Source organism: Anser brachyrhynchus (assembly GCF_964034855.1).
Source record: "Anser brachyrhynchus genome assembly, chromosome: 1".
NCBI classification, from domain to species: Eukaryota; Metazoa; Chordata; class Aves; order Anseriformes; family Anatidae; genus Anser; species Anser brachyrhynchus.
The window spans coordinates 43,299,409-43,317,804 of NC_137694.1; the positions used below are offsets into that span (position 1 = coordinate 43,299,409).

General features: G+C 36.1%; 1 pseudogene across 1 annotated transcript in view; it reads left to right on the top strand.

The window, feature by feature from the left end:
- The window catches only part of LOC308188329 (acyl-CoA synthetase short-chain family member 3, mitochondrial-like), a 62,894-nt pseudogene that overhangs the window by 37,480 nt on the left and 7,018 nt on the right, over positions 1–18,396 (top strand). The window contains exons 7-10 of the transcript XR_013956121.1: positions 4,769–4,860; positions 8,212–8,275; positions 14,874–14,955; positions 15,934–16,056. The product of XR_013956121.1 is annotated as an acyl-CoA synthetase short-chain family member 3, mitochondrial-like (transcript). The remainder of the gene's footprint in view (positions 1–4,768; positions 4,861–8,211; positions 8,276–14,873; positions 14,956–15,933; positions 16,057–18,396) is intronic.

Below are 18,396 nucleotides of genomic sequence, written 5' to 3' on the forward strand. Positions count from 1 at the left end.
ATGACAACTTTGCCAGGAAAATGCCACAGTAAGAATTTAGTTTATTACATTTACTGTACATGTTAATGTGTTAATGTATGACAATTGCTCCTTTTTCTTTTCTTCATCTTCTGCTACATAAGAACTCGCCACCTCTTCTGCATGCTTCAAGCATCTATATGTGGCATCCTGACAAATTCAGCCATACGGTAGTCACTTAGTGCAGCCCAAACCCAAATATTAATGTCGGAGTGAAGTGTATTTTCCCTAAGTATATCCCAGCAGAAAATAAAATATTTTAGCAGTCTAACAGTTTATTATATTGAAGAACATGAGACAGTTTAGAAATTGTAAATGGTACAGGGCATTTTTCATCTTGAAAGTTGTGAGTTAATTCAAAACTGTTTATTTTGATTGAACTTGAATGTGTACTGTGAATGAGCAAGACTATTTGGGGCACAGAACTACTAGCTGTTGCTCTGCATCATTTAGCAAAGCCCAGCTTCTTCAAGTCAGGCATGTGGGCAGATGGAGGAATTGTGATGAATAAAGTCAGGCATACAGACTTCCCGTAGTACTCATAAGCAAATGCATGCTTTGCTTCTGCATCAGCAGTGCTTTCAGTAATGTAAGAATTGCTTTCAGAGACACAAATGCAACAAAAATGCCTGTATCAGTCTATCCATTAAGTGTCCAATATAGCACAATAATATTGAAATCTCTTTGAAATAATATCTTTCTCTTACATGTAGAGAGAGGCACGTCTTTGAAATTCGAGGGTGATTTTCTTTAGATCAACCCCTATCCTGAAAGTAGAGATGTAAGGAGGGACCTGGGACATTTTAACAGCTATGATTTTAAGACAATCTCTCAGTTATTCTGTCTTGCAAGTCTCAGTAAAGTGCTTTTCATTATTCTCAGAGGTATATATATTCCCTCCATTGTAACTCAAAGCAGATGTTGAATGTAGTTCACCATCTGAACTGTAGTTCAGACTAGTTGTGAAACATTGCTCTTCTAAATAGCTGTTTCATTGTCACATTATAAGGTGTCGGGCAAGAAGTAAATTGGGTTTATGATCCAGTTGTCCCTGAAAAGCCTTCCACAGCCGGAGGGCTGCTGACTTGCTCGCATAGGGAGTGGAAGGCTAGCACCTTAGATGTGTGCAGAAGGGATTGATCGAAGACAGATCTACTCTTCTATTTGTTACATTAAATATATGCAAGTTCCTAAAGATTGTGGTATTGGGAATCTGTCTAGACACTGCACAATAATTTCAGAGACTCTCCAACTATAAACAAATGAGTCAAGTAAGGGATATCTGTGTGCACACTTAGACACCTGGTGTAAGGGGTGGATGGAATACAACGTCCATTTGACAAATGTTATCCTACTTCAAACTGCTGCTGTTTTTACTTTCTGACCTGTGTCTTGTAACCTGCATATAAATCCTGACCTTAATTGTAAATAAAGCAAACTTAATTCAAACAAAGATTCTTAAGCAGCTTTGCTTATTGGAAATATAAAAAATGGCCACACAGAACTTGTAGTATACGTAATTGGTAAGGAAAATTTCTCATCAGTAGTTGTTTTTCTGTATTCTTCTGAACAGTGTTGATTTCTTTTCAGCAGGATTTTCTATTCAATTCTTTCAAGTCAGGCTGTTTTTTCCTTGATGAAAAATGCTGTTCTGGAAAGCAGTTGCTGTTTTCTGATTGGTTTGGGAAATTGATATTTCAATCCAGCATCCTGTTTGAAAGATACACATTGATTTCCTAAGAAATGTACAGCGCAAAGATGCATGCAATTCTTTGGCAATACTCCTTGGTGCTTCTATTTCATAAGAGAATCTTTAGCATTCAGGAACGGTTAACCTAACATAAAGAGTGGATGCTTCTGGGATTCTCTCTCTTAATTAGTATCTGGTCCAAATACCAACAAGCCATATTTTTTTCATGTATATAAAAAGTCTTATTGACCCATGGGAATTGAATGCATAGCCTAGAGATTAGAGCACTGGGTAAATGTGAAAGTGATATATTCCTACTGGTTATTGAGAAGACAATAGAAGAAACAGCAGCAATTTTAAAGACTTACTCAGAAAGTTTTAGAACTTGTGATTCTTGTTTAGAATAAATGGGCTTACATTCAGTCTTGTTCACTGTTTTCCAAAAAGCAGAAACACAAACTAGTATGACCATGTTTCGTTTCTAGTTTGTATTCTTTTAATTAGCAGTGTATCAAAGAGCCAAACAAATCCAAACTAATTTTCAGAAATTTCACATATTCCCCTTCTTCCCCAAGGGTTTTTTGATTGAGAGCTCTGCAATTAGAAATCTCTGTCAGTTCCTGAGTCATGCTAAATCTTACTGGTGCATCCGGTTACAGTGGTGCTGTGTTCCTTCTCTCTCAACAGTGAATCTAATGACTGCATTTTGTTGATGAGTACCTTTCTCATCTGATCTGTTACAGTATGGTTTTTAGCTCTTGCCTTGCAATATGTAAAGCAAGATATAATCTGTGCCATCACTTCTTTTCTGCCAATGCAGTCAAAAAGAAATTGTCCCTTCCACTGTCTTTTCCAATTCACTTTTCTCTAAGGAATATACCTTTTTTCATTCTGCTCTAAGGAAAAAAAGGGAAAAAGTTGAGATCAGTGACTTCAGTATTGTGTAGAATATAGAGCTCTGAAACTGCTGAATAAATTGCGGGTTTCTCTTCCTGCAGCTTTCAGCATGATCACTTGCTGACTACATTAGGTCGTGTTCATGTTGTGTCATCTCTATAATTGCAGCTTGGATGTTCTGCTCTTTTGGAAAAAAAAAAAAAAGGAAAGAAAAAAAACAAGATCAGTGTTTGTGTGGGAAATGCGCATTATGTAGAAAAATAGAACAATGGAAAATGGGAAGCAACCAACCAAACTTTTTAGCATTGAGGGTTGATAATTCTTGGTCTGTGCTCTGCAGCTGGAGTTAGGCCCTAGCATAACTGTGCAATGTTAATGCTAATTTTCAGCTACTTACTAACACCTAACTTAATATTACACAAACTCGTGGTGGTTTTGTTCTTGCTCTTGCTTCTTTAAGCAATTGAGTAGTCATTTAACTACTTCTGAAGTGGCAGAGAAATACTGTGGAAGCTGAGAAAATTCAAAGCAAAAACAACTCTAGTGAACTAATACAAGAGAACTGAAGATAAATTTGGGCTTACTGATCAGAGCCCAAATACAGAGCTGAACACAAACCTGCTTAGCTGTGTTGAAACTTGAGCATGATGTGGACTATGAATTCCGGGTCAAGTGACCTGAGACCTGGGACATCTCCAGAATGATAAAACTGCATTTTTATAGGGCTAGCCCCATATTGTGTCCCTGCTAATATCTATAGCCACCTACACTTTTTTTTTTCCCTACAGCTCAGAGTTATAGCAGCATTCAAATAAATTTCTGTTTTTCTTACAGGGAAAGGAAGGAGAACTGGTCTTTTTTCAAACTTAGACTCTGCTATATGACAATTTTTTTTTATTATTCCTTTTTCTTAATAATAGCTCTTGTAGTCTAAAAGCATTATGTGAAATTGAACTTTCTTAAGGGGAAAAAACAGGGGGCGGGTGAGAAGGGAGGACTTTGTAGCTGCCTAACTGTGGGGATAATTAGGAAGGTGTAGGCACTACAGGGGATATTCATGCTGTCTGAAGAAGGTATTTTATGTTACCAGTGAAGCAGGGATTCCAGACCTACTTGCCTTCAGCGAGCTCCACACAGGGAGCAAAGGCATGCAGTGCAAGTGTTTAAGTTATTTATCTGCAGTTAGAGGAATGCATTTCTTCCGAAGATTTAAAAACCAAGAGATATTTGTCTTCTGGCAAAATAAATAAATAAATAAATAAACACAACAAAACTCTAATATGCTGTCATTAGTAAAACTTTAATGTTTGTAGATGTGTTTGTAGATGGAAGAGAAAACAACTGGATTATGATCACAGAATCTTGGAGCAGTTTGATTCGCATTCCTTACAGGATTCTTTTCAAGTTTATTTTGGCAACATGAAATTTAGGTCTGACTTTTCTACCTTGTTTCTTCTTGAATCTTTTTATTGCCTGAAATAGTTCTCACCAAGAAATACTAGTGAGACCCCCAGGATTATGAAAGAGGTATTCCTGAATTTTCTGCATTATTTACAATAAATGTTGTGAAGTTTTTCCTTTTTTATGATTTTGCTGACCAATAATTGTTGTGGAGATTTTGTGTTTATTTACCTTCCAAACCTCAGAATGTGTAGAATTTTTCAGCTCCACAGTAAAACAACAGATACTTTGATATCACTGCCCTACAGAGATAAGATAATCAACCAACAGTGGATTGATGTTTTTTCTGGAATTCATTCTTTCCAAAGATATTGTTTTGTAAAACAACCCCTGAAATACGCCTGCCGTACACAGTATTTCTGTCATGGCTTTGCTGTAGGCAGTTTCCTACTGGTGTGGTATAACGTCATACCCATAGCAGAATAAGCTAAAGGTGTAATGCAGAATGTTTGTATTTTTGATTGTTTCCTATGGAATGGAAAAGCTCGCCTGTGAAGAACGCAGATTTCTGTGATGAACTCATATTTATTAGATGACAGATACGAAGCTCTTGAATTCTAAATCTTCCATTGCTTGTCTGGCATTTTTATTTTTATTTTTTTAATTGTGATACGCTGAGCTAGAAGCAAAATTTAGAAACAATAAATACTCAATGACACAAGAAGCAATCTTGGTTGATGTATTTGTGTTTTTACCATAATCTGGTTCTGCAATTACCACTTCCTGTATTGGTCTGGGAAACTCTACAACGCCTCCACCTGGACAAGCAGGAAAACCAGTGCCAGGATACAATGGTAAGACTGTGCCAAGTATGCTGCTAGAAAAGGTTATTGCTTATATTCCTGAGTAAGTGCGCTTTAATCTAAGACTTCATTGGGAAAGCAAATTACAGTCTTGCTAACACGTTTTCCTCCTTCTTGTAACAGGAAGCTGCCTTTTTGTGTGTCGTGGAATGTGACTGTGCTTAAGAAATTCAGAGTAATTCTCCAAAACATTGAGAAACTACTCCTACCTTTGTTACATAAAAGGGCTACCACATACTTCTAAACTGGATATAACAAAGATATGAAAAAAATGCTGTGCTTTAAGGCATTACCTACAATTGCACAGAATTAAATGAGAAGCAGCAGTAAAACTGTATTGGCACAGCGGGAAGAAAAATGTTAGTCATAACCATCAGCAGAAGAGGAAATGATAACTAGACAAATAATTGCTGTAATTTGTACTTTGAATGTTTTGTCATATCTGTATTTTCAATTTTCAGAGTCTAAATAGTTTTGTTTTGGAAGATGTATGTCAAATAACTATGTCTCAGAGACTTATTGATTAGATTCTCTTTTGGTGCTACAGTTTTATATGAGAAGTATCCTAAAGTGCACAAAGAGGATTCTTACTGTGAGGTCTGTGTCTTCCACAAATGTGTCACGAGTGAACTAACAAGCAACCTGGCAAGGATATGAATCCTTTTTCTTTCATTCTTTATTAATCAAAAATAGTTTGCTGACTGTATGTACAGGTGTATGGACTCATATTTGAGAGAGATGTTAAGCACATTATCTTTGAGTACTTGTAGAGCGTTTTTATTTCCAGCTGGGAAAATGGTAGATTATGATCCAGCAGTAAAAGTGAGAGCACTCATTGTCTGGAAGCTATTTGTTTGTAGAGGGTACAGCTACAGGATTAAGAATGCAAAAATGTTTTCATACCTAGGAAGCCTGATCTTAACAGAGTTCTCAAGAGTTACTTGAAGTCCAAATAATAATTACATTTCTTAAAGATCAAACTGTCTTCAGAAAAGGTTCTCACATTCTTGGGCAGAAACAGCTTAGCTATTTTTTCTCCTAATAGATGGAAGAAATGGAAATGAACATTGAAGAAAATACTTTCAGCGGTTCTGGGTTCTAGCACTTAGCGTGAAGACAAACACCAGGTTAAAAACAGCATTAAAACCAAGCTGTGAAGTTCATCTACAGTTGTAATAAATAGGGAAGAGTGGAAGAAGGTATGACACATGCTAGAAAATGTCCTGTCCCAAAATGTATGAGTAACAAGAATATAAAAACTTCACATGAATTTTTTGAAACATGACATGGAGTGTAAGTAAGGAATTCCTTCAAATAGAACAGAGGAAATATCTTAAACATGCAATAAAAAAGAAAAATAAAATGAACACTGAAATTCACTGAAGATTTAGGAAAGAACTGCACTTTTTTTATTTACTGGTTTGAGGCCAATTATGTCCTGTAATGCAGCCATTCATTAAGTAGTGGATCTTTTGAAATTACTCTCTGCAGACAGCTGTCTCGCTGTCACCCACATCTGTTTTGATGTTGTTTTGGCTGCTGTTACTGTATTAATTAGAAGAGTTCCTTATGCCTTATGCATTAGAAGATAGATTTTGTATTCTTAGATTATGCAACTGGTAATGATTTTTGGACATTGCTAAAGTTTTGTTTTATTTATGCTATGATGTAAACAGAAAGTTACAAAGTCTACTTAAGTAGACTTCCTTCCTGTCATACGGCTGAAATAAATTGATTTCTTTGAATCTTTTCAGATAATTTCATTGCATTGTTCACAAACTGAAGCAAGTCCTGCATTTAGAAGTACTGTCACTTTTTCAGTAATTCAAGAGTAAGCAGTGTAGTACCCACCTTCCCCAGATTTTTGTACATCAAAATAAACTGCTTGTGAGGAGGAGAATAAATGCTGGAATTGCTACCCTAATAAAATAAACTGTTTAGATTTTACTTTAATATAATAAAAACATGAAAAATAAACTGGGGATTAGGGAAGCGTTGAAAGATACAGGTGAGTGGGTCTTTGTCTTTCCGTGTTCTAAGTCTAAATTCTCCAAATGTAACATTACCATGTTCTTACAACATCTAAAATGATACAAGATTCCAAGTCACTGAATTGTAAAACCGGTGTGGTTGACTTGCCTGTGTCTGTGTGCTGAGCTGTTGCTTTCAGCAGGCTCTTCAGTCACTTAAAAAACACCATTCTCTGTAAAGAAGTGGCTTCATCCAGAAATAGTAAATTACAGATTTTTCTATTCTTTGGACAGATAAGATATGATATTACTCATAAGACTCTTAGCAGGGTTTTAGTCAAAGGTCTGTCATCCTCTTTTCCCCATTTCCTCTGTAACTTTTTAATACAGAGTGTAAGATTATTTGTATTAGTTTAATTCCAGCTGAACATAGCTTTCTTTGCTTGGGCAGACTTCAAAAAGCATGTTTTTAAATCCATGTCAGCTTAGTCTGTCAGAACCATTCCTCCCTGTTTTTCCATGGTTTAGTCATTTCATTTTGCTTAATTCCATTTATCATAGGCCAAGTTGGTACTCTAGTTAAGAAGTACTGTGGCCTATCTACCATTCTTCCTTATCCCTATGCCTTCAGATGAAAAGGGTGGTTGTAGTGGATTTCCCAGCTGACTGCCCTGAGGAGGCCATTTCAGGCAGTTTTCCTCAGAAGCCTACATACTTCATACCAAGATACGATCTGAAGGTGATGGCTCATTGTCATCTGGGGAAAAGTCTTCTGTTCAAAGGTCTGGATTTTTTGGTGTTGTCTAGCATTATGCTGCTGCACAGCTTTGAGTAATTCACAAGGTAAAATACATCTTTGTGTTGGACTAGAATAACCTTGTCATGTGGACCATCTTTCTGAGTCTCCTGAGAGCCTTTGAACACCAGGCACATTTATTTACTGCTAATAGCACTTCTCACATCAGCTAGATGAGCCTCCAGTAATCTTAGTTATTATTTCTTACTTATGTTATCTGAATACTTTTTCTTGTAATATATCTGAAAAATCCTTCATTATTTGCAAGCTTAGAATTTCCAATATGAAGGTGTCTTTTAATTTTTGGTTCTATATTTTTCCCTTTTTGACTTTGTGCTGTCTATTCCCAGAGCACAAGTGTTATTCAAGACTTTTTGGACTTAATGCTGAATGTTAATAAGGTCATAGGATTATCCAGTTTTGTACTCTCAAATTACTTAATACCTTTTGTTGCTTGGTGTATTGCCATTCTCAACTGTGACATAAATTGATATCCTTGAACGAAGACACTGTCGTCCACCTATAAATACTCTACTTAACAGGAGTTCTCTTCGTATATTTATTTTTCTGTTACAGTGATGATTCTGGATGAAAATAATGAACCAGTGAAGACGAGGACTTTAGGAAATATTGTGGTAAAGTAAGCAAACTAAGTATTTTTTGAAACTTCTGCCTCTTTAGTGCCTAACTGTTGCCATAATAAAACGTAGGTTTGCAAGTGGATAGACAAAGGTATTTTGAAAGAAAATTGCCCCTAGCTGTCTTAGGCATTCAGCTAGGATGGAAGAAATCACCTTTCAAATATGCTTATGTCTCTTCACTGGCTGTAAGGGTGACACAGACAGCTTAGAATAGGTGCTTAATATTAGCTACCTAAAGCTAAGTGAAATTAATTTCATCCTTAGTAACTCTCTGCCAAATGATCTGAATTATATCTAAAAACAGGTAGATAACATTTCTGAGTCATAACTATCTTGGTATTTATATGCCTATCAGAAGTGGATATTGTCACATTAGGAGATCTGTTGGGGCTGTTGTCAAAGTTTTAAAGCCAAGATTTATCTTCCCTAACACTGCCCAATATTTAAGCCTTTTTCTTAAGGGATTACAAGTGTGTTTATGTATTGATTTGTTGTTTTATCTTTCCCAGCATGATTTTTGCTGCAGCCAAATAAACTGATAGGGAAATTGTGGGGAGGTTTTCCTCCTTTCCCCCTTCCCCCTTCCCCTTCCTCCTTTCTTCCTTTTTTTTTTTTTCCGCATTGGATTACTCAATGAGTAGTGTCCCTGTACCATTACTGTTATTTTATTATCATGTCCTTATTTATTATAATATCCATTCTGAAATAGAGGAAAGAGTAGTAAGGGTGAAATTAAACTGTTTCAAAACAAGTCATTATGAAACCAATTTTGTGTAGGTTAATTGTCACACATCTTTCTGTTTCAGTGTCTTTTCTGACAATCTTTCAAGACACTAGGACCTCTTAAAATTCATTCTGCAGCTTAACTGTAAAATACAAACAAAACAAACAACAACAAAAAAAGACAAAGATTTTGATGAGCTTTGGTAGACCAATTCTGGGTGTTTTTAACATGTCCAATGTTTGAATCTGTAGACTGTTAGCAGAAGTTGTTTTTAGGATATTATGGTTTGGAGTGTCTTAATAGTTTTGATCCAGGTTTCATTCTAATAAGTGACAATTTCCTGACAGTGTTTAGTCGGTTCATAAAGGTCTGTGGCTGTTAGGTTAAGTCATCACTTTTTCTATCTTCTGCTGCATTCAGCTCAATTGTTGTTTAGCTGTAAAACTTTTTTTGTTTTTCTTTTTTTTTCCTTAATTTTTAGATTAGGACTAGTTTTCATAAAGCCCTCCTGCAAAGGAAGCCTTTCCCCTCTTCGTTTCTTTAGCAGACTCATACAGACCCCTTAAAAATAGTGGTGATGATCCTTGTTACTACCAGGGTTTGTTTATCACCCCAGGATCCTCAGGCATCTTGAAGTGATGAAGTGGGAAAATCAGGATAGTTTTGAATCTTCCTCTGTCATACAGTCAGCAGCAAAATATGGCCTACTATTTTAGAAAAACAAAACAAAACACAACAAAACACAGGTATTTGCTTTACCTGCAACATATGTGAATTGAGAAATATTCTTCAGTATTTCTGGGAATGTAGTATGACCACACACTGCCTACAATACAAGCTCTGCAAAAGTGGTATGATGCAGATCTTGGTTATTTTTAGCCTAGTCTAACTGCTGGTAAGGACTATTGGGGGCTGCTTGAGGCCTGCAGCGCTCATAAGTATAGTATTTAAAATACCTGATCTTGAAATAGAGTTTTAAAATTTAATTTTATCCGGCAGGAGTCAAATAGTTTAGAAAGGTCGTTCTTACACCTCATTGCTCCATCTCCCTGCACCAAGTATGTTATTTTCTTTACTCATACCTACCAGATGTTTTTTCATATAATCATCATATTTGTGCCCTCTGGGAAGATTTTTTACTGATGAGAACTCTCACAGAGGATAATTTACCTGGACATGCAATAATATTTTTGACTTCACAAGTGTTTCAGGATAGAGTAATCAAATGCAGTGTCACAACATTTATGACGAAAGGGCAAAGGAAAATGAAGATTACTGCAGCTCATGAGAGTGGGTTTATAGGAATTGTTTCCACATTTACATTTTTTTGAGCTAGAATCTTTGGACGTGAAGGATAATTAACTAAGAATTCATTCTGAAGTGAAAATCGTACCAGCAATGACCTCCACTTCCTTTAGCAAGACCAGTCTGATTTAGTGACACACTTGTGCTTGCTTTGTTCTGACCTGCCTATAATTAATACAAAACGGAGAAGCTGTGTGTGTATATGTGTAATCGTGATTAGCAATGAGAATTTTCAAAGGAATGTTAGCAAAGAGAAATACTATTTAAATTCCAATGCAGTGGGAAACTTAATTTTGCTCTTTTTCATTATGAACATCGCAAACCTATTATTTTTATTTAATGAGACAGTTGTCATCATTGTCTCATTCTTTATGTTCATTCACGAAAGAAAGAGGACTACAGTTGCCATATATCCATTCTATCCAGAGAGTAATGTCTACCAGTAAATTTCCCTCTAGATCCTTTTAGGAATGTCCATAACCATGTTACACTTCCTCTAGCGTTTTGTGTAGTTAATTTTGTGCCGCTGTAATGGTGCTTTATGTGATAAGTATTTAAAACTTAGTTTTACCATTCTCCACTGCATAGAATCACATAAATACTTCTGTTCCCTATTCAGAAAGAGGAGAGACAATGCATTACACATACAGTGATTCTGGAATGTTTTTTAAGTTGGAGCGGACAACTGATAAGTATTACATTAGTTAAATTGCATTTAAGAGAAGAATCACAGAATATCCGAGTTGGAAGGGACCCACAAGGATCATCAAGTCCAACGCCTGAGTCTCCAAAGGACCACCCCAAAAAAAAAACCACCCCAAACCACCAGATCATGTGTCTGAGAGCATTCTCCAAACACTTCTTGAAGACTGCTGCAGAGAGGAAAGCGTTTCTTGTAGAACTCTTTAAAGAAAGTGTCATCCTGCTTAGACTACTTGCAATACATTTTTGTAATTAACAGCCATACACCTAAGAACAATTTGCTAAATTTATAAAATGAAAGACTATACCCTAGAAAGCAATGTCTTACAAATAAGCTATTGGCATAGCTTTCTTAGGAATACAGTGTTTTTCCTTGACACCACTAAGTCATACGTGGATATCTATTGTAGAGATACACTCATTTTACCAGAAGTTACAGGCTTGAGGTAGAATTTAGTAGATGACATTCTTTAGCCTGTGTTGTATGGGAGATCATTTTAGGTGATTATTTTTTGTTTTGTTTTGTTTTTATCAGCTTTGTCTTTTCGCTTTTCAAGTAAAACAAGGAGTAGGACTTTCAATGTGTAATTTGTCCAAAAATGAGCTGAATACATGTGGGTAGCATTTGAACTTTTTTACTTTTAACTCTTTCCAGGCATTTTAACAATTTTTTGATGCTTTTCCTCTTCCCCATTAAACTGTAGATTTTTTTTTCCTGCAAAATCCACACTGAAGCCAACTACTTCTGTGACCTTTTTCAAGTAACTAAAGGGGCATTTCATGCAGAATCGTAAATTCTCGAGATCCTCTCTTCTCTTACCCCTTCTCCACCCTTGTTCCAGTGCTGTTGTTCTTTGTGTCTGAAAAAGCTTCAAGACTGGAGATGATTTTCAAACTTGCAATCAGAACAAATTTTTGAAGAGTGCTGTTCATACACAGCACTACATAAATGCTGAGTAATAATATAGCTGCCAATCAGGATGACTTAGTTCCATTCACAGGCCTAACTCATGTAACAATGGCATATCCTTGCTTTGACTGGCTGTAATGTACAGCCTGTGACTGCCATTGTCTACCATAAAATAAAGGGATGACTTTTTTCTGAAACTCAGCAAGGTAGCACCTCTAATAGTTTTGACTTTCAGCTGTACTTTCAGAAAGCTGTTTTTTTTTTCCCTATAAATTATCTTCTGAGTGCTGTGTCAATAATTTGTTCCAGCAGCAAGAAATCTTGCATCAGTTTGCCAAGTGGCATCCTGAAAGGATGTGACACAGTCAGCTTTTCTTGGGCTGTGTTAGAGGTGGGTCAGCCACTGTTGCATGAAAAACAAATGAACTGTGAAACAACGCTCAAAAAACAGGTAATGACTGTAGTTTCAAATTGGCTACTAGAAAACAGTTACTGTGAGAGTACTTCAGAGTTTTTTGTGATGCTGCTGAGCTCACCTAATCTTAATATCTCACTTTGCAATAAAATTACCTTATTTTTATAAAATGTAACCAGAGCATTACATTTCAGCCTTCTGTCTCCTCTCACATCATCCAGCACTGGTCCCTTTAGAATTCATGGCAGCATTCCCGTGGACAGCAGCGGGATGGAGATACTTTTGGCTCTGGGTGTTTTAATCCTGATGTCTTGGCAAAATTCCAGTACAATGAATTATTTTCTGGCAAGCTGAATTCCACCTTTATTAATTTTATTAGCAATTTGTGTTTTCCCAGCACCTACAAATTCTAGTCAGTTGTGATCCTAAGCACTTTGCTATCACTGAAGAATTGTATGTGCCTATCACTGTGCAATTATTTTGCCCGAAAGACCAGCACATAGAAGGTGGCATTTATTTTTTGCTTAGGAGATGGAATGGAGTCCTAACTGCAAATAGTGTTTTATAGAAAACAAAGGAGGAGTATTTTCAGATAGTGTCTGTATTGTGCTATGTTTTGTGCTGTGGGAATAGCTGTGGTAGCCAGCAGTTTAGCAGCCTGGTTTCCATAGACTGAGGAAGATTTTTTCTCTTGCTTCTCAGCAATATGCACGGTGGATGTACTAATCATTGCAGTTTTCCTTAACACAAAACAAACTAACTAACGAGGCAAACAAAAATGTTGGAGGCAGGGATTATGTTTTTGATAATATGTTGCACAGTTCTTGGTTTAGATTTCTAAACAATTGTAATTACAGAAAGCAAAATGTTTTTCTGGTTTCTGCAATAAAATTGGTTCTTCTATTTAATGGCTAACTGGAAACCACTGAATAGAGCCTTGGGGAATTTATTGAGGATTTTGTCAATGTGAATTGTCCTTTCTCTCCCATCACAAGAATGTTTCAGACTGTTAAATAAATTGAAAGTTCAAAATTTGCAATGATTCAGGCTGTTATGAACTGCTATGCTATTAGCAACCAAGCAACAACCATAGTAACTACCATTCTCAGGTGATTTTTCTTTAATCTGAACAAGAGGTTTTTCATTTTAAACTCATACATACACAAACATGGGGATTGATATATTGCTTTTCTAATTTATTTCTTTCAAGGCAAATACTCTGTCATGTTTGTGTATCACAAGGGTGCTTACTAAGCTGGTAGGTGGCATGGTAGGCCAGTGAATTCCTGCCAGAGTGGCAGAAGCCAGCCTGCTGTCCTGAAACTTGGGTGCCTAACTGGGAAGTGTCTGGCATTTGTGGCCTTGCCTTAACCATACTTTCAGGGAATGTGATTTATAGTATGCATTGAGCCAAAACACTTAGAAATAACAGTAGTATTTATAGTAGTATATTCTATTATGCTACTTGAGCTGAATTAGCCTGGAGATACCTGCGGTTGTTAAAAGTCATGAATTTAAATCATTGCTAGATGATGTGGCCTTAGCAGCGTTATGCCTTATTTAGATAAAAATAAATGAATATATATATATATATATATAATTTTTATGATTGTAACAGAATATGCTTCCTGATCATTCTCGCTCTGTTACTAGGGTTAAGCTTTATAAAATTTGTGTTGGATGTTCTGTGCCTAAATATGTGTCTTTTAGAGTTAAACACAGCTTCCTACCTTTGAAGGACAAAAATGTCCACTTCTCTGTTAGCTGCCTTGTCTAGCTTCTCCTATTCTGGCAGATAGGTGCAATGTCCTGTCTTTTGTCGTGTCCCTATTCTTGACTGAAGAATGGATATATAGTATGCATTGAAAACTCAACTAATAAATCATTCCAGAATTTTGCAGCTTCACTTCTTAAAGTGTATATATATATATATAACTCCAGTTATTTTAAGAAGTTTTAAAATTGACTTTTTATCAATATACTTTCAAATAATTCATCAAATAATTCCAATAATATTATGTGGGGAAAAAAAAAAAAAAAATTATTCAGATTATTGTGACTGAAATCGTTATATCTTTTTACAGAAACTGAAGATTTGTGTGCCTGATAATCTGTTTGCCTATACATAAGCTTGTATGTGTTAGATAAATAGATAGCTATAGTAATGAAGTTATCTGAATCATAGCATATATGCACACAATTCCAAGAGATACTTAATTCATCAAAATGTTGAAAGCTGAATGCTGATAACATATTTGTAGTGTAGTGTATAGTACATATAGACCAAACATCATTTTGTTGAATGTTAGACACACTTATGTTATATACAAGGTATCGACTGGATACAGTACAGAGACATATGCATGTGATCACACAAATGCACAGTCTTGTTGATCTGTTGTCAACATATTATTAAACAAAATTGTTTTCTTATTCCTACTCAATGACTGTTACCTGAATATAAAGTATGAATGGAGAGCATGAGCTATACTTGTTATATCTATGTTTCTAATTACTTCACTCTGCTCTTTTCAATTTAAGGTTGCCTTTGCCTCCTGGATCGTTCTCAGGACTTTGTGAAAATCAGGAAACATTCCAGAAGTTGTATTTTCAAAAATTTCCAGTAAGAATTACAAAATGTTTTATATAAACTTTTGGTAATCTCGCAGCACTGAATGACGTGAGTTTTCAGTTGGGTAATATAAAAAAATATTGTATGTTATTTTAATGGGAGATCTTTGATACATTTCTTACAGGCTGAAAAACATTTCAAGTTAAACATTTCCTCATACATACTTCCAGCTTTTGGTCACGCTGATTTTTTTCAGATCTGAAACAAAGGAAGTAAACCTTAAGATTCTGAACCTAAAAGTTGTTTTATGTCATTTGGTCTAATAAAGATAAAAGCATTGCCGCATTTCAAACTTAGACTGGAATAACTTCAAATTTATTACTACCACAGACATGCAGTCATTCTAGTTTAGCATCAGTCCAAAATACACACTTGTCTACCACGTGTAAATATTTAGGAGGCTCCTTACTGAATTGTCCTTGTCAGATGGACTATCTAGGGACTCGTGTCCTCCTTTCCACTTAGACAGTCTGCTCCAGATAGACTGTCCAGAATGGAAGGTTTGGTCCAGTAAAAGTAAATGAGTGAACAGAGCAGGCAGATTATTTTCTTTGTGCACTGGCATGATGATGGTGATGGTGGTGTATGAATGGATCCAGCAAACGGGCACCATAAGGGTCAATATGACAACTGTCATTGTACTGTAACAATTCCACTCATCTTGTGTAGATTCAGGCAACATCCTTCTCCAAGCTGTCAGGGATCAAAGTAGGCAGAGTGGAAAAAATCCAGGCTTATGTATTTATTGTCTTCTGCTCTGTCTTAATAAAGTCTGCAAAAGCCCTCTGGAAAAGAAGCCCCAAGGTTTATGATGACATAAGAATGGTGAAAAAAAATAGAATCAAGTCTTTCAGGCACCAACAATTTACTTCATTTGACACAATCAGTTTTGTGTGTTGGCTTCATGGGAAATGGATGGATCTTTCTAGTACTCTTTCCTGAGTTTATTTTTGATTATGTTGTGTTTAGGGATATTATGATACTATGGATGCAGGTTATATGGATGAAGATGGCTATTTATATGTCCTGTCTCAAGCTGATGATGTGATCAGTATTGCGGGACACAGAATTTCAGCAGACGCAATTGAAGAGGTGAGCTCTGCCTGACAGTAAATAGAAGGGTGAAATATGAATAAAGCAAGCTGAGTTCATGAAGACTAAAAATCTCACAAAAATCTATTTTCATTCGGCTTATCTTGATTGTATTTGCACTGGTACTTTTAGGAAAAGCATTAATTGTTTCAGGTCCTTCCTATTAAGGTATGCTCCAGGACGATAATAAGCAATTTGTATCATAGGCTTGAGAAAACAGGCATGATTTGACATATGAAGATGGAGGTAAGGGGCAGTGTGGTAGCGTGGAAAGCACTCCTGAAGCTCTAACATATTTACTGGGGAACACTTTAAGGTAATGTAGGCTCAGCGTGTCAAGTTGTTGTGTTAGCTACTGAAATGACTTAGGAGTAGAAACTTTTTTTCTTAAAATACAGTTTTTATTCATTCGGGTTTTGTCTTTTTTTTTTTTTTTAGTGTTTGGAGTTATCTGAATTCTTTTTGCATAGATTTGCACATTTGGTGCGTTTTCTTGTTTTGAAGAATTTCCTTCTCAGTTCCCCGAGACCTGTTTTTTGTCTCTCTCTTACTGTAAGAGCAGTGCTAAATGAACAATAAAATTTTCTTTAAAAAAAATCCTACTGCTAAATTGAAAATCATTAATGTAATTCCCATGAAACTCAAAAAGTTGCAAATACTGCAGTTCATAATAGTATCTTAATGTCATATCTTTGCTCACTTACCCCTTCACAACTGCTGTGATTGCCAGTTACAAATTTCCCTGATGACATATCAGTTGCTTATTCAGGGAGGCTAGGAAAAGGTGTGGTAGGTAAGTACAAGGCAAAATACATTTAAAATTCTGAATTTAACTGTTCACTGAATCACAAACTAATTTGTCTTTTTTTTTTCCTTTCTAATATTTGTATTAGCAATATGCTAATTAGTATGTTTTAGTGACTGTATTTTTTTAAAGACTGGATAACTTAAAAAAGAATAGAAGAAACTCTGGTTTCACACAAGTGAACAAATCCTGATAAATGTAGGCAGTCCTTCAAGGATCAGTCAGCCAGGAAGTTGTATCCGCTGCTGTACTGACAGGTTTGTGAAGACATAAGACATAATTTCAGTCTGCTTAAACCTATTTCCCCTTTGAAGTGAGTGTTTTGTGTTGCTCTACAGCAACAGGGAACCTCATCCCCACCCATTACTGCTCTGCTACTACAAGGGCATTGTTTCCTGGCATCAAGCTAGATCTGAAGCTAGCACAGCAAATGAGGAACTGAATTACCTCAAAGATGACATTCGTGTCATCTTTGTATCCATCTGAAACAGGTCAGGAGCTCAGTGTTGCTGTTTTTCTCCCTGTTTGTTAGAGCTTTTCCCAGAAATGGTGTTTCGTCACTACAGACTTCTAGATGTTTCTCTATTCACCTTCTGAACAAAGCTAAAAAATAGTGTTCTTAATACATGCACAGCAAATTGCTGGTTAAATGGAAAAGCATTAACAAGAACACAATTAGCTTTTCACTAAGATCAGTAAATACAGAATTAGAGGTTCATTGAATAGCTTTCTAATTAAGGGACAGTCACCTTGTTGAGCAAGTATATTAACTGCACTTATATTATAGCTGCATTACAAGCTTAACAAGTTTTTCCTTAGTGCTTTGGCATTTCAGCTTCATTATGTTCCAAACAATTAGTTTCTTTTTCTATTAGTATCATCAGGCCTCCATCTTTACTGAGATGCAGTAGGAGTTACTCTTTACCTTGCCAATCACTGAATGTTAGCCATTTTGGTAACCTCAGCTTGTGTTGATCCATCCATCTCTGTACATCAATGGTTCAGTGCTTGGCTCGACTCTTTCTAAAATTGCTCTGATGTCAAGGAATTTAACATGAAAAATTCCCTTACTGACAGTGGGGTTTCTGTGTGCTGCTACATTAGAAGTCCACCCTTGTGCCCACTGATCACAGTCAAGGAATTCTCCTTCACTTTCTCTGTTTCTTACTTGTAAGCAGTTTTTAGATGGCTGGTGTTGATTCTGTTCTCTGATCATCTTTTCAGCCTGTCTTACAAAGTTTGATAACCTTTAACTTAGTATTTACATTTTCAGTCATATGAAATTAGCTGTTCCAATGTCAAAGGCATGCTTATGGGATTTTTTTGGATAAATTAGTGAAGGAAAATATTGCAGTGATTGGAATATTCCAACTCAACATAAGACTTTTCTGAACAAGTGACAGGCTGGAACAATGCAAACAAGCTCCTACAGAACGAAGCTGGGTACACTTTACATCTTCACCTTAGGGGTCCTGTTGGATCCTGATGAATAATTATCGAATTGATGGTAATGTCACATTACTGAAGATATTATT